Source organism: Octopus bimaculoides, chromosome 14 (assembly GCF_046866305.1).
Source record: "Octopus bimaculoides isolate indiv1 chromosome 14, ASM4686630v1, whole genome shotgun sequence".
Taxonomy (NCBI): Eukaryota; Metazoa; Mollusca; class Cephalopoda; order Octopoda; family Octopodidae; genus Octopus; species Octopus bimaculoides.
This window is the reverse complement of record NC_142941.1, coordinates 1,517,481-1,535,333: the sequence shown is the minus strand read 5'-3', so window position 1 is coordinate 1,535,333 and position 17,853 is coordinate 1,517,481.

The following is a 17,853-nucleotide window of genomic DNA, read 5'->3' as shown; positions in this document are numbered from 1 at the left end:
ATGGTCAAGTTGAGGCCGTGGGGGAAAAGGTATATGACTCAGGTAATTTGGGGTATCCAAAAGAATTTTAAAATAAATTCTTGGCATCCACAAAATATCTGACTTGAAACTCACCCCACCCTCTACAATATTTGGTGTACCAGTTATATACTGAGGTAAACAATTTCAATCAACTGCACTTTTGTTCCTTTACAAATATGACATGGTGCCCTCTCAAAAGAAATCCATTATTATTATTATTATTATTATTATTATTATGAGCGCCATGGTGTGGCGGCAAATTCTTGGCAAATCAAATCTACAATCGGGGTTCCAATCTCACCATTGGAACTCGTTCATTTACTTCATTAAGGCCCCTTGAAGAGGGCAGCACTATCATGACTTTCTTTAATTTTAAGGCTTTGAGCCTAATTTAAGCAAATTATTATTATTATTATTATTATTATTATTATTACAGTTATATTTTGTTACTGTGTAACTTGTATTTGATAAAACTATAAAAACATTCTACATACATACACACTGTATATGAGTGTATATCCATGCATGTGCTTTAAAATATGTGTCTATATATTGTCATAAGAAAAGTTGTCCAGGCATATATATATATATAGATATACACATATTTATATATGTATATATATGAAAGATATTGGTGGTAGAAAATATCAGAATAGGTATCAGAGTATGTGGTTTAAATGGAACAGAAGGGGATCAGACATCATCATCCACAGCTACAGAAGGTAAGTCATCCCTTTGCCACCACTCCTCACCCCCACAACTGGATCAAACAAGAGATGGGGACCGAAACCAGAAGAAGAGATTAATTTCCTTGTGGTATGAGACAATATTGAGATTATATAGTCATATATATATATATATATATATATATATACACACACACACACACATATATATATATATAAACATGACTGTACATACATAAAGTATGTACCCCCATCATAGAGATCAGCTGATGTGAATATCTCTTTAAAATCAAAAAGAAAGAAGGTAACTATGGACGACTGCTTCGAAACCTTCAGCTTTTTATATCTGGATTATAAATTCATATTTATACCAATGATAATTGGATCACTTGGTTTTGTAAGTGAAAGCTCTGAGTCTGGATACTCTTGGATTTTCAGGAAAAGAAATCAACCGATTCACACATTACAAATACCATCTGTAGGTGGAACGGTAAAACTGTGCAGGACATGCCTCAGATTGAAAATGTGACATTGTTTTCAATATCTACATTCCAAAGACAGAGCTTTGTATCTTTGTTAGAGACCAGCTCCTTCTTTGGAGGAAGAAGTCAGATGATCAAATACAGAAGAGATGTGTTTCTGTGTGTGTGTGTGTGTGTGCACACAATAAAACTATAAATGATAAATTCCTTGAACAAGTGTAACCCTTAACGGAACTAGAATCTCAATCAGAGACAATCTTAAAACAATGAGAATACAAGACAAAAAAAGTTCACAACAAAAAGCATACAAACACAACAAACACTTAAATCCCAATTTCAGATATCATATTGGTTTCCACATATGTGCAATGTCATTCAATTCCGAGTCAAAAATAAGGTTGGTGCATGGGAATAGAAGGAGCCAAACATAGAATGTTTGTTAGACCTAGAACACTGTGTTCCTGTATACCAGGAATAGCATAACTGGAATCCCTACCAGATTCCTGCGACAGCAGTAACAAACAACACACAGAAAAAGCAGATAAAATACTAAAATTAGTCAACTGATCACATTTACAGCTTTGTAGTCAAGTGTGGTTTTAAGGACTTATTGTTTATAGCGTTCCCCATAGTTGTTGTTTCCTTTTTTTCTTAATCAAAAAAGGAAGAAACAATTTTGTGATAAAGCCAACATTTCATCTTGTAACTGAGCAAGGCCTAGACTCATTGCAGTTGAGGAAATTATTGATGATATCTGTTCTTACACAGACAATGAGACTGATTTAGACAATCAGACTGGTGAAGGGATGAGGGAAGAAATATGGTAGTTGAAAGGGAAAAGGTCTATAACTGTTAGGCTCCTGAATTTTTTGGTGATTCTGTTCATTAGTTTGCCTGCAATCGTTACGCTTGAGCTGTATGTGCAGCTAATATGTTTTTTGCTCAGGCGTCCAGGCTAAGAGTAAGACAGAGGGGCCCAGGTTTGACAGGGTAAGTTGACACTTGTTTATAATTATAAAGCACAAATACAAATTCCAGATCTGCAACATAACCAGAATTATGAAACAGATTAAATAAAGTGAAACGATAGTAAAATAGAGAAAATGAATCCAAATGGACGTGGATGTCTGAAGAAGTGTAAAACTTAAAAACCAACTAAATGTAGCAAACGGAAGTTGTTAAAATAAATTAAGAAATACTTGAATCAATAACAATAGTAATTTCTTATCTTAACCACAGAGGCATAGATGAAGGGGACATCATAAGGAGGGACAACAATATGTGTGGGGATTAACAAAAACGATGGAGAGAGAGAGAGAGAGACATGGAATAGAAAGTGAAATGAGATAATATGAATGATGCAGGCCTCCTGATACAGGAGAGACTCCAGCTAGGGACAACCAAGAAACACCACAGATGCAGAGGCTTCTCTCTTGCTCTCTAATCTACAGGTACATGATGATGAGAATGAAAGGAATAACCCTACTCCTGTTTCACAGAGTAACAAACATAAGAACGAGGGAAGCCCTCCTCCTCTCAGACCTGCTAATCTAAAATGAGATAAACTAAACAAGATATTTCTGTATTTAATACATAAAAAAAAGGTGCCATGCAGTGGGACTGAACCCTGAACCATGTGGTTGGTAAGCAAGCTACTTACCACACAGCCACTCCTATATATAAATTGGGTTGGCCAAGGCCAAATCTTTTTTGAGTGAAAATAAGATGTACCGTATACACTCAGGTAAAAGTCGAACTTTTTAGACTATTTTTTAAGGTCAAGTTTATGGGGTCAACTGTTACATGGATACTAATTTTGAGGGGGCTGAAAGTCAAGCTAGAATCTCAAGTACCACATCAGCAGCAGAAATCCAAGTGACCTCTAAGTGAGTAAAAACAAAAACAAAAACAATGAATTACAGTAATATTAGCAATTCTATGCATCAAAACACAAGTCTTAGTAAATAACAAAACCCAAAAACAAGACCATGTAGCTCTCATGTGCAGTTATAAGTAAATGTTCAGAACATGGTGTAGAGTTGTTTATCTGGAGCAGGGATTCGCAAAGTGTGTTCTGGAAAAACCCAGGGTTCCCTGAAAGTTTTCAGAGCAAGGTGCATCTTAAATTGAAAAATTTCCCAATCAAAATCTTGAAAACTACTTCTGGCACACACATCCCATACACAGCATCCTCTCCAGACACAGCAAATATCTTCCGGCTGCCTTCTTCCCTTTTTTAAAATATGCAAAGTGAGACAGTTGCAAGAGAAATACCTAGCCAAGGATAAACCTCTGTACCTGGCTTTCGTTGACATGGAGAAAGCCTTTGACAGGGTCCCCCGATCCCTTATCTGGTGGTCAATGAGGAAACTTGGGATAGAAGAATGGCTAGTGAGAGCTGTGCGAGCCATGTACAGAGATGCGGCCAGTAAGGTGAGGGTTGGAAATGAGTACAGCAATGAATTCCGGGTAGAGGTAGGGGTCCACCAAGGTTCCGTCCTCAGCCCCCTATTATTTACCATAGTCCTCCAGGCAATCACAGAGGAGTTCAAGACAGGTTGCCCCTGGGAGCTCCTCTATGCTGATGACCTTGCCCTAATTGCGGAGTCACTATCAGAACTAGAGGAGAAGTTTCAGGTGTGGAAGCAAGGTCTAGAATTGAAGGGCCTTAGAGTCAACCTAGCTAAAACCAAAATCCTAATAAGTAGGAAGGTAGATAAAACACAAACCCCTTCAGGTAGATGGCCCTGCTCAGTATGTAGAAAAGGAGTAGGTAGTAACTCTATAAGATGTACCCGGTGCAAGCTATGGACACATAAGAGGTGCAGCAACATCAAAGGCAGGTTAACTAGCAAGTTAGTTTTTGTTTGTGGCAGATGTTCAGGTGCAATAAAGACTGCAAACAAACAGGAAACAACTTCTATCTCATTCCAGGGTGAAAAACTAGAGGTAGTCGATAGCTTCCGCTATCTGGGCGACCAAGTTAGTAGTGGGGGTGGGTGCGCTGAAAGTGTAGCTGCTAGAATAAGAATAGCCTGGGCAAAGTTTAGAGAGCTCTTACCCCTGCTGGCGACAAAGGGACTCTCACTCAGAGTAAAAGGCAGACTGTATGACGCATGCGTACGAACAACCATGCTACATGGCAGTGAAACATGGGCTGTAACTGCTGAGGACATACGTAAGCTCGCAAGGAATGAAGCCAGTATGCTCCGTTGGATGTGTAATGTCAATGTGAATACCCGTCAGAGTGTAAGTATCTTGAGAGAAAAGCTGAACATTAGAAGCATCAGTTGTGGCGTGCAAGAGAGACGATTGCGCTGGTATGGACATGTGGTGAGAATGGAGGAGGATAGCTGCGTGAAAAAGTGCCACACCCTAACAGTTGAGGGAACCCGTGGAAGAGGTAGGCCCAGGAAGACCTGGGCTGAGGTGGTGAGGCAAGACCTTCGTACATTGGGCCTCACCGAGGCGATGACTACGGACCGAGACCTTTGGAAATGGGCTGTGCGTGAGAAGACCCGGCAAGCCAAGTAAGATCGTTGCCAGTGCCCCTGGACTGGTTCTTGTGCGGGTGGCACATGAGATGCACCATTTTGAGCGTGGCCGTTGCCAGTACCGCCTGACTGGCTCCTGTAGGATTTTCGAGCGAGATCGTTGCCAGTGCCCCTGGACTGGCTTGTGCGGGTGGCACATAAAAGACACCATTTCGAGCGTGGCCGTTTTCGTGCAGGTGACACGTAAAAGCACCCACTACACTCTCTGAGTGGTTGGCGTTAGGAAGGGCATCCAGCTGTAGAAACTCTGCCAAATCAGACTGGAGCCTGGTGTTGCCATCCGGTTTCACCAGTCCTCAGTCAAATCGTCCAACCCATGCTAGCATGGAAAGCGGACGTTAAACGATGATGATGATGATGATGAAGGTTTCAAAAAAGGGTTTGTTTTGGTTCTCCTATTTCAGGGTTATTCCAAGTGCACAAAATACAACCTGTCTCGTCACCAGTTCATGTTAAACTACATTGAAGTGTCAAGTATCTGCCAGATACACAAGGGACTGACTGAAGTTAACAACGTAATTAGACGGCTTCAAGTTTAGTGTTGATAAAGACCAAACAGACATTTTGGCCAACCTTTACATATTGTGCAAACTTTATGAAGGAAAAAGTCTCAGAATTATACCTGGACTGTTTTACTGTTCAGGTGACGAAAGGAGTGTTACTTGGTTTGGAAATAGGTGAGGCTTGGCAACAGAAGGTACATCTGGCAGAAGAAAATCTTCCTGAACAAATTCCATCTGACCCATGTGAGCACGGAGGAGTGGACATTAAGATCATAACAATAATGAGGATACAAAAACACACACATAAGCTCATATATATACACATATGTATATACATACATATGTGTATATATATGTATGCATATATATATATACATATATATATATATACACACACACACACACACACATACATAGTGATTGCTCCATCTTCACAGATGGTTGCCATCTTCTTGGGCTTCCTCCTTATAAGTCCTGATTTACTATTCATAAATATTAGGCATATTCATATATATATATATATATATATATATATTTATATATATATATATACATATATATATATATATATCAAATATTCTTACTAAAAAAAAATTAGGAACAGAAATGCTTTGAAAATCCACCTCTGAAGAAATCCTCTCTCAAGACATAGTTTAGCCTTTGCAGGGTAACGTTCGTTGTTGTAGTCATTAAAGGGTTTAGTGTGAGTATAGAAAAGAAGCATGATCTATTTGCTAGAAAGAGCAGTCAAAATTTCCGTTCCATCACTAATGTGAATTCAGTCTATGCAAGGATAAAATAGAAGAAGTGAGCAGTGGAAATGTTTCCATGAGGAAACTAGTGTCATGGTTTGTCTTGAGAAAGAAGAACTGGTTCAGGTAGTTCCTGAATAACCTTCTGTTGATCAGAGAGCTTTAAGTTCTCTTGGAGGGGGGGGGGGCTTATAAGACCATGACTGTGTCGTGTTCACTCTTGTCAGCTTCTGCTCTGACACTCCTGGTTCACTTCTCAACAGCAACCAATTATTTTGGCTGAGAAACACTACTTTGCTGTTTGGTGTTCGGTTTAAAGGAGCAAAGGAAACATTTTGCCAGGAAAGAAAGGAGAATTAGTCATGTGACTAATTTAGCTGACGTCATAACGAGACATTGTGGTCTTTGCAACACTTTTTTTATGAAGAAATAAAAATTAATCCAACATTAGAGGGGTGATGTGAATCAAACCAGACAGATATTGTTTGACTATACGTGTTTAGAGGCAGGTCTAAGATTTGTTAAATAAGGGAGATAATTATGGACGTGTTTCAGTTTAATAGACCTCATCAGAATAGTGTACTGTAAGTGAAGCCTGATCCAGCAGTTGACAAGGAATTTTTGATAAATGGAAAGGGATTTGAATAACTTAAAGCCTCATATAATTCAAATAATTAAAACGTGGTTGTATAATAATACCCCCTCTGGTCCCCTACTCCCATCCTTCAACATGACTACGTATACTCAGTAACCCCTAAACTATCATTAGACAAAATGGACTTCCTGTTTAAATGGGATTTTAATTGTTCTTTCTAACAATCTCTCCCTCTCTCTCTCTTCACTTCAGTCTTTCAACATCTCCTCCCACTCTCTCCTTTCCTCTCCTCTCTCTTTCCCCATACTAACAGCTAAACATCCTCCTTCCTCTTCCTCCTACTTCCTGCTTCTTTTCCTCCCTACTTCCTCTCCTCTATTCAACTCCCTCCACCTCCCACTACCTCCTTATTACTTTATTTTCCTTTCTTTTTTTCCTCTTATTTCATAACAAACCATTCAGCCACTAGAAATAACAACCAAATCCCCCTTGAATCATACCTTAAGGACACATGATATAATCCACACCTACATATCCCTAAAATGATAGGGTGGTCATAAATGGAATGCCTTCAATCATAGAACTGACGGATTAGGCCTTGACTCAGGGCTGAACAACAACAGCAACGATACTACACAATTACAATTGTTATGACTCACCTGTCGATTGGAGAACAACAGGTTGGCTAAGGGCTTGTGATAATGGTCAAGACAGTGTTCCTTGTTTGACCATTTTCGAGGTTCTCCTATATCAAGACGACTCTTTCATTTCGATATTCACATATTTTGTCTACTTTTTAACCCCGTTTCTTCTCTCTTCTCCCATTCTTTCCTGCATCTTTTATATGTGTGTGTATATATATATATATATATATATATATATATATATATATATATATATATATATACATATATAGTTAACTGTTCTTGTCATGTCACCCTCATCTGATGCCCTTCTGGCAAATAAATCATTATTATTATTATTATTATTATTATTATTATTATTATTAAAGCAAAAAGAGAAGAGTGCCGTTGTTATCAAGTGAACGATATGTTGGCATCTAGTGTAGCTTCCACAGGTTCAAAAAATAAACTCGTCAATCTACTTCATTTTTGTATACCTACTGGAGGAGTTACCTCAATCCTATAAAATATCATTATTATTATTTCTAAGGCAATGAGCTGGTAGAACCATTGGCACAGTGGAGAAAATGCTTGGCAGCATTTCTTCCAGGTCTTTGCATTCTGAATTCAAATCCCAATTGAGGTTGACTTTGCCTTTCATCCTTCTGTGACAGAGAAAATAAAGTACCAGTCATGAAATGGAGTTAATGTAATCAACATAACCCTTTCCTTCTAAGAATTGCTGGCCTTGTGTTAAAACTGGAAAAAATGTCTTTTGATGTGTTTCTCAATGTCTTGGAACCTTGTGGTCAATAAAAGAAATTATCACCATCATCATCATCATCATCATAATCATCACCACCATCATCATCATCGTCAGTTTGGTGGAGAAGTGAATGACAGAATCATTCAGGCACTATACGAAATGCCTTCTGACGTTTAGTAAAATTCTTTAACGTTTTGAGTTCAAACTCCAGCAGGGTCGGCATCCAGGGTCAATAAAATAATGTGAATCAGTGAAGCAGTGGAGTTGATTTAATCAAATCCATGACTCCCGCCAAAATATTTTACAGATTTCCGCTGACGTTAGAAATCAATAGATTTTTTTTTTTACAGTTGTTGATGTTGTTGTTGTTGTTGTTATGCATAGCTTTTAACTTTTCAATTTATAACCTCTCCCCAACTACCTTCCACCACCCCCTCCTTTCCTTACTCCAACCACCACCACCACCACCAGCATCTACCAATGAATATTTCAGTACAACAAAAGTAACAACAATCATATTTAAGACAACAACAACCATAATATCAGTATTTAAAACATCTCTACTTAAAACTGCAACCTTCCCACTCTTCATCTCTAACAACAACAACAACAACAACAGCAGCAGCAGCAGCAACGTTTTCAAACTCATATTTTCAATATTTCTTTGATTTTTATCTTGTATTTTTCTATATTATATGTTTTATCTCTTAATTCTTAATTCATTGCTATATAGAATTATTACTATCATTATTATTATTATTATTATTATGAATATCATGATTTTTCCCTTACTATTTTTTATCTCTTAAATTCTTAATTCATTGTCATTATTATCATTGTTTCCATCATCATCATCATCATCATCATCATCCTCATCATTATTATTATTGTTATTGTTTTTATCATTATCAACAACAGCGACCTTCCATAAGAAATTTAAATAAAATATTTTTATCTTTCTCCTTTTTTAAAAAAAAAAAAAAGAAATTAATTTAAAAATAAAACTGGAAACAATGAAATTTTTAAAAAATCCCTCCTCCCAACATACAAGCAAAACAAAAACCAAAACAAAGAAAAAAAACTGAAACAGCATTAGCTACAACACCACCACCACCATCACCACCACTACTACTACACACAAACAAAGGGGGCTTTTTAGAGCTGCATTATAGTTCTATATTCACCGGAACTGAATACAAAATAAAACAACACAACATAACAACAAATCTATAACAATAAACCAACCCTAGATTAAAACACTTCAATAAACAAACAACTGTACCATTATTATTATTATTATTATTATTATTATTATTATTATTATTGTTGTTGTTGTTGTTGTTGTTATCAAATTCATTTGTTTCCTTTTGCTTCTCCACCTCCTTAAAATTTGAGTCTTGATGATGATGATGATGTATTAAAAAAATGGGTGGGGTGGCACTATAGTTATTATCAACATTATTTGTTCTTGATAATGATGGTTTGATTCTTATTCTGATGTGTTATCACCACCACCACCACCATCATCATCATTGACATTATTATTATTATTATTATTATTATTATTATTATTATTATTATCATTGTTATAACAATTTCCCTTCCCTTATAAAAATGAGGTATGACAGGGGATGATATTAGGATGTCGATGGGGTGGGTGCGATTAATTTAAAAAAAAAATTAAAACAATGTTATACAAAATATCATCATCAGCATCATCATCATTATGATTATTATTATTATTATTAGCATTATCATCTTCATTATTTTTGTTGTTATTATCATTATCATCATCATCATCATTATTTTATTTCTTTACCATCATCATCATCATTACTATTATTAATGGTGCTGTTGTTGTTGTTGTTGTTGTTATCTTCTGCGTTATCAACGTTAGGTGGTTTTTTTTTAATTGTTATTGTTTGTTTCTAAAGACCCTGCCTCCCTCTCTCTATGGAGAACAACCCTATTGCTTAATGCATGTAAACATGGTTGGCAATGTGTATAGGGGAGACCTGAACAGGATCCACTATTTGTAAGGGGCCGTTGGAGGTTGTGTAGGAGTAAAAGTGGGTGGGGCAGCAAAACCTCACCCTACACACACACATGCATATACACATACAAACAGGAGGTCATAATCATGTACACATACATACACAATCCTACCCACACACACATTCATATGCATACACAATCTTAAATCACGTCACACACATATATACATGCATTGAAGAATGTTGCTACACATGTACTTACACATATATACACACGCATACACAGAAATACACATTAAAGCAGAAATACACAAGTGGCATACACAAATTCACATATACACACATATCCAATATTACACAACACATTCTAAACTAAACACCATATAACCATTCATATATGCATAAACAAACACTAACATACAACATAAATATATAGGTGTGTGTGTGTGTGTACATACTACAAATACACACTACATAAACACATGTGTACAACATACACAGACCAAATATACTACATGCAAACACTCACACACATATATACATACACGTGTATGTATATACACACTACAAACATACCGAAACACCACACACATACACAGTCATAAACACAGTCATAAACACACACACACTACGCTTTAGCAACTATACCCACGAAACCGTTTATCCCACACCAAACATAATATGAACACATGCTACAAACACACACACACACAATGTGGTGGATTTGTTTTCCCCCAAAATAATGGGCATACCCTCCTTTAACAGCTTAAAAGTCTACACACCCATACAATATGGGATGGTCGTGGCCGAAATACTTTCATAAAGAAATGCTCCATCAAGGATGACCTGGGGCTAAACAACAACAACAACACCAGCAGCAACAACTTTACACACATCAAACCTTCCTAATATCACGTGAAATATAAACATAATATATAAAAATATAAGCATACATTCCACATCCTACATTACACAGCCCACAATTGTTTCTATCTTCCCACAATAGAATGCTCTAAGCACAAACTACAATATTACACACAACGTACTATAGTCATATTATACTACGTAATATCCACCATACACGCATACACACAACATATGCTGTACCACATATATTACACACTAGACACGAGGCACCAAGCACAACACAAACACAGCACACACAACAAACAACAAACAACACACCGTGCATTACACATGACAGGTCATACACTATTCAAGCACATTTAATGCAAATACAGCACCGAACACACCATATGCTGTGTTACACACCACACACCACACACCACACCATGCACATTACACACCAGACATTACACATAACATGCAAACCCACCACACTATATATCGCACATAGATGCACCACATACTACATGTTACACACAAACACATAACGCATTACACAATGCCTACTACACACCATAAACTGCATTACATATCACACAACACAAACCGTACCATATACATTACACATCAGGCATTACACACCCCACAGAGACATAATGCAGTACACAACACACAAGTCACACTAAACAACACACACAATGCACTATGCACTATACACCAAACAGCACACATGACATATCCCAGATTACACACCTCATACTATGTGCTACACATTACATACTGAACACTACACATCCCACAACACACCAGATGCTAACAACTCCCATATATCACACGCACACACACACACTATACTATCAAATACCGACCAGCCAACACACCAAACCCGACATGTCACACACCACTGTACAACCACCACACTCCCACCCAACTCTCCCACCCCACGCCAATGTAAATCTCTGATAAATTTTAATGTAAAACTGAAATTTAAAAATACAAAATTAAAATCAAAAATTTTTTTCTGATTTTTTTCAGAAAATTTTGTGAGATGGAGGAGTGGGGAGAGGAGAGAGAGAGAGAGATAGAGTGAATGAGAGATGAGGAGGAGAAGGAGAGGGGAGATTTTGGGAGGGGAGAGACAGAGTAGGAGAGGGAGAGAGAGGGGGGATGTTGAGGTGGAGGGTGTGGTTGATGGTAGTGCATGGCTGACCTTGTTTCTGTCAAGGGACAGTGATTTTCATGGTGGAGGGCGGAGGAGAGGGAGGTAGTAGAGAAAGAAGAAGGGAGGAGGAGGAAGAAGAGAAAAAGGAAGGGGAGGAGGAGGGGGGACTTGGAAATTAATGGATTAAATTTAAAGACTGTTTGCTGACTTTCCTAATGTTTACACTGTTGGTTAATGCCACCCCAGCCACACCCCCTTTCTGTTCCCTCCTTACAGTTTCCCTAAACATTCCCCTCCACCATCCTAACCCTTTCACTAGAGACCGAGGTGGGTGGATGTGGGGCGGTATACAGACCCTTAAATATCTCCACAATCCTTTACTGACAAAGAAGCCTCTATCTGCTTACTTGACCAGCTAGAAACAGCAGCTAAACCTCCCTCAGCTCACATTGTTCCTGAAAATAACAGAATGACACAGACAAGGACAATGTAATACCAATGTGATGGTCATATTTGGAATGCCTGTGAACAAAAGGTGAAGAGTGCTGCTGGCCTGGAGTTAAATAATACCACCACCACCACTGCTTCTACTATGTAATGTATGATGGTGCCATCACATTGCTTTTCTGGTTTGAGTTTGTGGTTTTCAAACTGCATACACACACACACACTTCTATATACACATATGCGTATGTATACGTACACACTCATGTGTGTGTGTATATCTATATATGTATGTGTATATGTATGTATCTACATATACAGATACACATACATGGTGTGTGTGTGTGTGTGTGTGTGTGTTTGCCAGTGTATATGTATGTGTGTCTGTGAGTGGCTGGAGTGTGAGTTAAGTGGTGGTGGTGTGATGGGGGGGGGGGAGAACAATGTCATCATAGTTTATTGATTTTTAAAATGTTAAGAGCTGTCATGCTAAGGAGGAGGAGGAAGAGGAAGGGGGAAGAGGAGGAGGTTGTGGTGGTGGTGACACATAACCTTCTGCACCATCATCATCATTTCCACCCATACCACCATCATCATAACCGTCAGCATCATTATCAACAGCATCACCACCACCATCATCATCATCATCATCATCATTTATATTGTCATTCTCTGTCTTGAATCATAGCAGCAGCAGCAGCAGCAGCAGTGGCAGTGGTGGAGGTGGAGGTGGCAGAGGGTGTGCAGAGAAAGGAGTTGGTGGCTGTGAGGGGGATGACAGTGGGGGAGGTTAAATTGATGTATGGGTGGTGGACTAGTGGTGTTGTTCACAAAGAGTAAGGGAGGTGGGGGTTCATGGTGATGATGTTAGAGCAGCTATTATCAACACATTGACCACATGGGTCGGTCAGTTTAACAACGATGTCATTTTGGTGTTAAAGGTGACAAGATGAGGGCAACAAGTTCCAACCAGAAGATGGTCAGACATCTTTAATGTTTGTTGAAATATTCTGTTTCTTTATTCTAGTAAATTTTGAAAATAATGAAGAACTGAGGAAAGTGACTTTTGCCATTAGTAATCTGGTGATTGGGAGGCAAAGTTTCTGAGCTCCTTTCAAGTGTCAGGCCCTGTGGAGGCAATGACCAAGAGCTTTGGCATTATGTCGTGCTTGAGAAGAAGAAAACCCATCAAGCCGAACAAAATTGCAGTCATGGCAGATACCAGTGTCATGCAAATTGGCACCCCTGCCAGTGGCATGTAAAAGCTCCCATTACACTTTTGGAGTGGTTGCCATTAAGAAAGACATCCAGCCGTAGAAAACCATGCCACATCAGACTGGAGTCTGGTGCAGCCTTCCAGTGTGCCAGCCCAGTCAAACTGTCCAACCCATGCCAGCATGGACAACAAATCGTTAAATGATGATGATGATGAAATTTTCATGAAAGGTTTTTAATTTAAATCAATTAAAAACAGGAAGCTTGTATCGAAGAACAGTGGATGGTGTGAGGCAGTCTGGTATCAAAAGGGTTAAGACTTAGACTGCCCAGTCCAGGTGTCCAGTTGGATTGGCCTTAGTCAAGGTCAAGGAAATAATCAGTTCTGTTGGAGTCAATCTGTTTGTTGTAAAAGAAAACACAACCCAGTTTGGTACAGTACAGTGACCATACTGGAGCAGAGAAATGAGGTACTCTATCTGTATGACATGAGTATTCACTTCACAGTTACAGTTGTTTTAGTACAGAGGGTATAGAACAGACAGGAGAAAAGACAGGGCCCCTTGTTACCTGCACAGGTAATATCTCCTTGAACTTTCTCCAACCTGTTCTTATTACTATCAACTCTACCATTGCTAATTTAGTCCCCTAACGAGCAAAAACAATCAGCTATTTATAGGGAGCTGTGTCAGCATTTAAGATAATCTATTTTCCAGGTACTCTTAGAGTTTATTGTGCCGGTGGCTCAGGGGCAATAAACCAGTCTGTGGTCCCAAATACACCCTTTGTGTGTCCATTGTTTACGTTGGGCACACACTCTAAGGGAGCCTGTAGGTGGCTGCTGTTCATTCTACCTTTGTAACTCTAGAAACTGTGAATCTAAGAACACAGGTGGTATGGCCATAGTTGGAATGTTTCTGATCATAGGTGTGCTCAATCAGGCTGATCTCAAGCTCAACAACAACAAGAACATTTAACTCAAACATAAAACAACAAATGTACAGCATAAAAAAAATTAAACAGAAAACTCAGTCAATGACAGTGTCAAATCTGATTGGCTGCTTAAAAATCTGTGATGTGATTGGCTGAGGAAAATATGACAAGAACCAATGAAATAGAGAAGAAACATTTTATAAATAAAGATTAAGAAATGGAAAAAAAATGAGAAAAAAATAGCATAAACATCAAAAAGACATCAGTAACAGCAACAACATCAACAACAGAAAATAAACACAAGTAAACAAAACAAGATGATAAATCTGTTTTGTATTTTTTGCATTTTTTTTTCTGGAGAAAATTTCATTGTTCCTTGTTGCATCGTTAACAAACATTTAATTAAAAAAGGTCAGCCTGGTTATGACCCACACCACCTCTCCTACTACACCTCAGCACCACTGCCACCACCACTGTCACTAAGTGATAACAGTTTTTTTGTTTTTCCATCTAATATTGACTTCACAACAAGGAACAGATCAACTGAGACACAAACCAAACACAATTGTTTCTCTCCAATTCACAGAATTCACAGATTTCTAGAGATTTTAGATTTTCAAATTAAATATTGTTTATCTCAGAGTCATATATTCCACTGGTTATAGTCTTCTAGTGCTGTATTTGTTTCAGTCAATGCACTGTGGCCATGCTGGAGCAACGTGTTAAAGAGTTTGCTCAATTCTAGTATTCATTCTAAGTCTTTCAATCTATTTTTACCAAGCCAAAAAGTTACAGGGACATAAACAAACCAGCATTGGTTGACAAGGGGTGGGGGGAACAAACACAAATACAAGTATGCACATACACACACACACATCATCATCATCATCGTTTAACGTCCGTTTTCCATGCACCAGGCTCCAGTCTGATCTGGCAGTGCTTCTACAGCTGGATGCCCTTCCTAATGCCAACCACTCTGAGTGTAGTGGGTGCTTTTTACATGCCACTGGCACAGGAGCGAGAGGAGGCTGGCAACGGCCATGATTGGTGCTCTTTACGTGCCACTGGCATGGAAGCCAGTCAAGGCGGTGTTGGCATCGGCCATGTTTGGATGGTGCTTTTTACATGCCACCGGTATGGATATCACAACTACAATTTCCATTTGATTTCCATTTTGATGTTGATGTACTTGACTCAATAGGTCTCTTCAAGCACAGCAGGTCACCTTACAATCCAAGGTACTTTTGAATGGGCTGGGGCTGGTTATGTGACACTGGTGTAGGTTACAGCTGTGTACTCACTTTATTTGCCAGGTCTTCTCAGTCACAGCATACCTCCAGAGGTCTCTGTCTTTTGTCATTGCCTCTGTGAGGCCCAACATTCGAAAGTCCTGCTTCACTACCTCATCCCATGTCTTCCTGGGTCTCCCTCTACCCCAGATTCCTTCCACTGTTTGGGAGTGGCACTTCTTCACACAACTCCCCTCATCCATCCATAGTACATGACCATACCAGCGCAAACGTCTCTCTTGCATGCCTCATCCAATGCTTCTTATGTCCAGCATTTCTCTCAGGGCTTATAATTATAAAATTTTTGTATAAGTTTACCGATAATGGTTCTTTTAACATACCGAACTACTTGGTGAAATTATTAATTGTTAATTCTTAATTTCACCCTATATCAGTATATACATACATACATAGTTTTGCTGGTTTTGCATTTCAAAATGGAGGCAAACACCTTTCTCCGAGTGATCAGCTTGAAAAATTGTTAAGATACTTGGATATTCTCCTACTCTTCTTAACATGAAAACAATGGCAGCCTTAATTCACAAATAAAGAAATTATTTATCTACCAATGTGGTGTTGAGCACTCATTCTATCATTCTACATTTATGTATATATATAATGTATGTATGTATGTATGTATGTATGTATGCATGTGTGTCTATATGTATATATGATGTTCATCACCACCACTACTACTATCACCACACCACAACTATCACCTTCCACGACACCTCTTGCTGCTCCTGCTACTACTACTACTACTACTACTACTACAATGGTTCTTTGTATTTGTTTCTGCAGAATAATTAATCTACGGCATTTACACACACACACACAAGCTCCTGTCTGTTTTGCTTCTGTCAGTGCAAGTGAGAGGTGTTAATAGTCTCCTCCCCACTCCCACCAACCTACCCCAACCTTAAATCCATGTGAAATTAATGAAGTAACACTGGTGACCTCCTCTGTCAGAGATTGGGGAAAGGCGACTGGGGGGGGGGGGCATGTGTATTTGTGTGTGTGTGTATGTGTAATGGCAAAATGTCTATATATGTGTGTAGGTGTGTATGTATGTATATATACATGTATGTAGGCAGATATATACGGATGTAGGTGTGTATAAGTGAGTATATATGTATATATGTATGCATGTATGGAAGGTGTGTGTATGTACATATAGAAGTATGTATATAAAGATATATATTTATATATGTATATATATGTATCTATGTGAGTCTAGCTGTGTATGTAGGTATATATGATTATATGTATGTATCTATGTGTGTATAGTAGTGTATGTATGCATATATGATTGTCCGTATGTATGTGTATGTGTATGTGTGTATAGAAGTGCATGGATACATGTGTGTGTGTATTAATCAAAGACAGGTGACACAGCCATGAAGTGAAATGGTTGAGATAAAAGTAATTATGAAATAACAATACAGGATTGGAATCTGTAGCAATAAAATTATTTCTTACTGTGGGGACTGAAGTGTGAAAGTTAATCTAGAGTTATGGAGGAAAACAGGCTGACATACAAACACACATACACACACACACACACATAATACATATATGTATGGATGAATGGATATATATATGTATGTATGTATGTACGTAAGTATGCATACAGATAGATAGATAGATATCAAAATTATATGAACAGATGATATACATACATACATATATATATATATATATATATATATATATATATATATATATATATATATATATATATATCTATGTATGTATTTATATAAAGAGAGAGGGAATCAGACAGATAGATGGACAGATTGGCAGACAGATGTAAACGTACCTTACTAAACTCCTACTTATCAAAGACACCTGCCTGATAATTCCCCACCACCACCACATCTACAACATCTACAACTGCAAAGTTTTTCAATCCAGCCAGGACCATCTCCACCATCATTTACTAATGCACAAAGCACAGAACCTATTCCACTACAACACACAAATCTCTC